This window comes from Capsicum annuum, chromosome 5 (genome assembly GCF_002878395.1).
Source record: "Capsicum annuum cultivar UCD-10X-F1 chromosome 5, UCD10Xv1.1, whole genome shotgun sequence".
NCBI lineage: Eukaryota > Viridiplantae > Streptophyta > Magnoliopsida > Solanales > Solanaceae > Capsicum > Capsicum annuum.
Window position 1 is genome coordinate 37,916,473 of NC_061115.1, and position 6,327 is coordinate 37,922,799.

Genomic DNA, 6,327 nt, shown 5'->3' on the forward strand with positions numbered 1-6,327 from the left:
GTGTATATTGGATAAAAAACTTTTAAATTTTATTTTTTTCTTTTAGATTTTGACCGGGTTGACTCGGGTTGGACCGGACTACGTGTAATGGGTTGGTCCCGAATTGTTTCTTAAAAAAATACTATTGAGCTCGGTACCATATCGGCCCGTTAAAATAGGCTCAGAACCGCCCCGGCCCACGAACCTATTAAAAATCACGGGCCAGTTATGGGTTGACCCGTCTAGGCCCCGTTGATAAATTTATTTTGGACTTATGCGGATATCTTTTAATCTATGCAATAGATGGACAAACAGACTGCGCCAGCAGTTTCGGAATATCGATTTTAGGCTAGGTAGACCTTTGGTTCGGGTCCCGGTGCATCCGAGTTCATTTATACCTATTGATCAGAAAGTTGAAAAATTGGAAAAATGGGTGTGGTACCCACATTTGGTCGAAACAACCTCGGATGGAAAATCCAACTTTGCCAGAAGATCTAGAATGTCAATTTTAGGGCGTTAGCATATTTGGTATGATTTTACGGCTTTTAAATCTTATTTCGACCCTCGGTTTGAAAAATTATGATTTTGGATTTCAGGGTCCAACTTTGTGAAAATAATATTTTTTTGAAAATATGACTTCGCCAATGCACCCAAAACGTCGAATTTAGCATGGTTGCATAGTTTATTTGCATGTGTCGGACTCCGAACGAATTCTGGACACCCTATCGGAGTCTGTTTCGACTTAAGGGAAAAAAATCTGCACTAAATGTTGCAGAAAATCTGCAATAAATACAATTTTTTTTGCTTTTTTTGACCCATTTTGTTCGTTTTTCATCTTGTCTCTTGAGAGTTAAACCGTAAAATAGTGTGGGAGTTTGAAAGTAAAGTTTGTGGGAGCTTGAGAAGCAAAATCAACACCTATTTCTTGATTTTATTATGGATTTAAGATAAGAATTCACCCTTTTCTTAGTAACTTCTTAATTAATTTCTCAAAACTTCCAAAATCTTATAGCTTGATTTTAAACCCCATTTCGTTCTTTTTCAATTGAATAATGTTTTTATCTTATAATTACTAGTTTTTCATCAATTTAACCTTCAAAACAACTCCGATTCTTGATTTTAACCCGAATTTTAAAGATTTTACCTGGTAAAGTTTAAAAATGGGTTTTCTTTGATTTAAACCTTGTTTCTGACTCAATTTAACTTGAGTTTCAGCTGTAGGTTCCTAAAAATATGAGAAACATATTTTTGAAGTAAAGTCTTGATGTTGTCATTCTTTTTCGGAAACTTATTTTTGGGGGTCCGTTTTAACCCCGAACCAAAAGTAGTCAATATGGATGTCGTTGATTTTGTTTGACGCATAGGTTTCATATTTGATATTTTTTGTGAATTTTGGGATTGTTCGTGTAAAGTAAGGTTACGGGTTCAAGTGTAGCGGATCAATTTCGGCTTTCGAGGTAGGTTATGACTTAACTCTTTCAGACTGGGTTGGGTAGTAAATGATGATACAAAATGCATGCTAAGTATGAGAACTAATCATGAAAAATGGCTATTTGTGTATTGTGCCCGTGTGGGGCCTATATGTGATGTAATTATCAAAATTGAGTTATTATGTGATATGTGTGAGCGTGTGGGGTCTTATATGATATTAATAGCCTTGAATACATGTGAGTAATTGTATTGTGTTGTTAAGATACTTCATATGGTACCATTGGTGTATTATGATTGTATTCATACTTTATTTGGCATATGAGACATGGAAAAATTCGTGGATAAAACTGAAATAATGAGTGGATATTGGCTCACATGGTTGTGGAAATATATCATTGTGTTTGGTTGTGAAAATACTCATTGTGATTGGTTGTGAGCATTACATCCTCATATCATACTCATTCATGAAACATTGGTACCACCCTGACAACTCTGAGAAACATTGGCAATATCTTCTTAAAACCCTCCCTGAGGGTTGTGCTGGGGAGGAGATATTGTAACACCTTATAAAACCCTTTCCGAGGGATGCGTGAGAAAGGAGATATGCGATATGTGGATTGTATACGGGTTGACGAACCACTATGGGTCCTACGTTGGAAAGATTTGGCTCCATAAATGTATACGGGGATTGTATGACGATCCCGGAGGTTGTGCAATGACCTCGTGCATCATCATCACCATCATTATCATCATCATATACATTGCACTTACTTTATTGTGTTATGTTGTGTTGTATTGGCATATTGACATGTCATTTATGTATTTATCGTATCTTTCTTTACTGCATAACTCTAAATCATGGGTAGGATAATTCCTCTCATGAGGCTTCAACTAACAATACAGATATGTAATCACCTTGTCCTTCTACATCAACCCAACACCTAACCCAACACCTGAAGCATCACAAAATATGGTAAAACCCATGCCCTCCTCGAGCAAAGTCAAGATAGGAGCTGAAGTCAACAAATCCTTGAGCTTTTGGAAGCTCGCCTCACAAGTATCAGACCACATGAAAGAAATTTTCTTTTGGGTCAACTTGGTCAATGGAGCTGCAATAGATGAAAAACCATCAACAAAACGCCGATAATAACCCCCCAAGCCAACAAAACTTCGAATCACGATGGGTGAAGTAGGTCTATCCCAATCACGAACTGCTGCAACCTTGGTTGGATCAACCATAATACCTTCTTTAGTCACCACATGATCTAAGAAAAAAATAGACTCCAACCAAAACTCGCACTTAGAGCACTTAGCATACAACTTTTCATACCTCAATCTCTAAGCACAAACCACAAATGCTCCTCATGGTCAACCTCACTCTTAGAATACACCAAGATATCATCTATAAGTACAATAACAAAAGAGTCAAGATACGATCGAACACCTGGTTCATCAACTCCTTGAACGCTGCAGGGGGCATTGGTCAACCCGAAGGACATGACCAAGAACTTATAATGACCATATCGAGTCTGAAAAGTTGCTTTCGGAATATGCGAAGCTCTAATCCTCAACTGGTGATAATCGAACCTCAAATCAATCTTCAAAAATACCGCAACACCCCAAAGCTGATCAAACAAACCATCGATGCGAGGAAGAGGATACTTATTCTTAACTGTCACCTTATTAAACTGTCGATAATCAATACACATCTACACAAACCCATCTTTTTTCTTCACAAACAAGACAGGCGTACTCCAAGGCAAAATACTAGGTTGGATAAATCCTTTATCTAACAACTCCTACGACTGATCCTTCAATTCCTTTAGCTTTGCTGGGGCTATCCTATAAGGAGGAACAGAAATGGGCTTGGTGCCCGACTCAACATCAATAGCGAAATCAATATCTTAATCCGAAGGCATACCAGGAAAGTCTGTAGGGAACATATCCATAAACTCATATATAATACAAACATAATCCAAGGAAGAAGGCAAAACAATATTGGTGTCACAAATATGGGCCAAGTAAGATAAATATCCCCTCTCAACCAATTTATGAGTTTGAACATATAATCCTCTTATGACCTGAATGAAGTGCACCCTTCCAAGCTATCCTTGCCACACCCAGCGAAGCTAAAGTAACAGTCTTAGCAAAATCATCTAAGACAGCATGATAAGGGGCCAACCAATCCATACCCAAAATAACATCAAAATCAACCATATCTAATGCAAGAAAATCTACCAAAGTCTCGCGCAAGACAAAAGTCACAACACAAGATTGATGTGCCTGATCCATCATTAAAGAATCACCTATCGCGGTATATACACGAATAGGCATGGCAAAAGGTTCACTAATAGAATCAAAACCCAAAGCAAAATATACAGAAACATAGGAAAAAGTCGATCCAGGATCAAATCATACAGATGCTGGTCTAATGTAAACAGGGATGATACCTAGAATCATAAAATCAGAAGCCTCTGCCTCATGTCTGGATGGTATAGCATAACACTGTCCACGACTACCAACTAGCTGAGTATCCCCACGACCACCAACACGGGCTCTACCATCTCTACCTCTTGCACCTTTGGTAGAACCCCTATCTCTCACAGCTAAAATAGAAGTAGCTCTAAACACACGGCGAGAACAGTCCTTGACCACATGGCCAATCTCATCACACACATAGTAACCTCTACGACCACTCTCAACAGGAAAAAGTACAACTAGGCCCGAATGACCATCCTAAACTACTGAACTAAAAGGTTCAACTCCTGAACTCTGTAAGGCCGCCTGCACTAGCCTACACTATCCACGAAAACTACTAAAATATCTACCATCGGGAGACTGACCTCTAAACTCACAAAAATGATGCACCTTTTTAGCGCCACCTTACGATACATGAAGAATACTCTATGTAATCTTAGCGTGATCGACAATACTCTAAAGAGGATCCTCAAGCACAACTATCTGAGATGTAGACAACTGAAGAGAGGCATCTAAACCCTTCATAAACTTTTGAATCTTTTCACACTCGGTGGAAATGGTATCTTAGAAATATCTGGACAAGGTAAGGAAGTGTGCCTCATACTGAGTAACTGTCATGGAGCCCTGCTCTAAATAATCAAACTCATCCCACATCTCTCTAGAAAGGCATCAACAAACTGATCCCATGACAACTCAAAAGCATCAACAATCCCACAACCGATAAATAATCTCCACCAATCTCTTGCCTCATCTATTAAATAATAGTAGTATAATCCACACCATCTGCGTAGAAAGAGTGAATTACAACTCAAAACACAAGATATGAAAGAATTCACACGATAAGAAATAAAATAAGGGAGGTTTCCTAAAGAAATCCTATATCCTCTCGAAGATAGATATGGACGTCTACATATCAATCTATGAGACTCTATTAGACATCCCGTTCTTACATCAATGAGACCAATGAAACCTGGCTACTCTGATATCAATTTGTCACAACTAAAAAATGAGGGCCATGATGGCACTTGTCGTAGCATACCTTGACAAGTAAGCCTATCACCCAAATTGATACGAAAAAAAAAAGACAGAAATATCCCAAGGTAAGACTTCTAGAACAAAGTTGAATTATATAAGTAATCATAACAATGCAGAAAGAACTAATCCAAAATACCAATCATGCTCAAAATCAAGTGTCAATAGTGTAAGAACTACTAATACAATCTAAGAGTCAAATGTATCAGAGAATAACTACAGAGGACTAATAACTATTTGTAAATACTAATAAGGACATAAATACTATAGAAAGATAGAGGTAAACTTCAGATGCATAAATGTCCAACCGCTACCTTAGAAGCTCCAACAATTGCCCGAGTCAGTCAAGTTGAGATGCACTCGAGCTAGGACCTGTATCGAAATGGTGCGGTAGGCATGAGTACGCTTCACTTGTACTCAGTAGGTATTATAGGTCGACCAAGCAAAGTAGTAAATAAAGCATACAAAATATACATTAAGGGTACGTCACCTGTAATCAGAAAATATCCCACAACGGTAGCCCATACCGCTTGCACTAACAGTTCTAATACATCTCATATATATTGCAACATCACATCAAGATAGAAAAAAACTACGTATAATATCACATATAACAAGAACAAGGGGGAACATGCATATACAAAATCATCAAATAGTTGTGTTTGCCTTGAAGTTGTGGAGGCACTACTTGTATGGAGTCCATTTTGAGACCTTTTCAGATCATCGTAGCCTTTAGTACTTCTTTACCCAGCGAGATCTTCATATGAGGCAGTGCCGTTGGCTTGAGTTGCTTAAGGATTATGACTTAGCTATTCTCTACTATCCAAGCAAGGCTAATGTTGTTGTAGATGACTTGAGCCAGAAGTAGACTAGCATGGGTAGCTTGGCGCATCTTTTGATCCAGGAGAGGCCTTTGGCCTTTGAGGTTCAGTCTTTGGATAACCAGATAGTTAAGCTTGATATTTCAACACCGGAGCGTGTTTTGAAATTTATAGATGCTAGATCTACTTTGATGGAATATATTTGAGCTCATCATTTTGATAATGGTAGATTGAGGTTGATTTGAGGTAAGGTATGGAGTGGGGGAGATAAGGAAGCCTCACTTGATTCAGATGGAGTTTTGCAGGCTAGAGGTCAAGTTTGTGTGCCGAGAATGGGTGGTTGGATTAGGTTGATCTTGGAGGAGGCCTATTGTTCTAAATATTCTATCCATCCAGGTGTGACTAAGATATATCATGATTTGAGACAACACTACTGGTGGGGTGGTATAATGGGAGATATATTAGATTTTATGGCTCGTTGCCTATGTTGTCAGTAGGTGAAGGTCGAGCATATCAAACCTGGTTGATTGCTTTAGAGATTACCTATTCCCGAGTGGAAATGGGAACGGATCACCATAGACTTTGT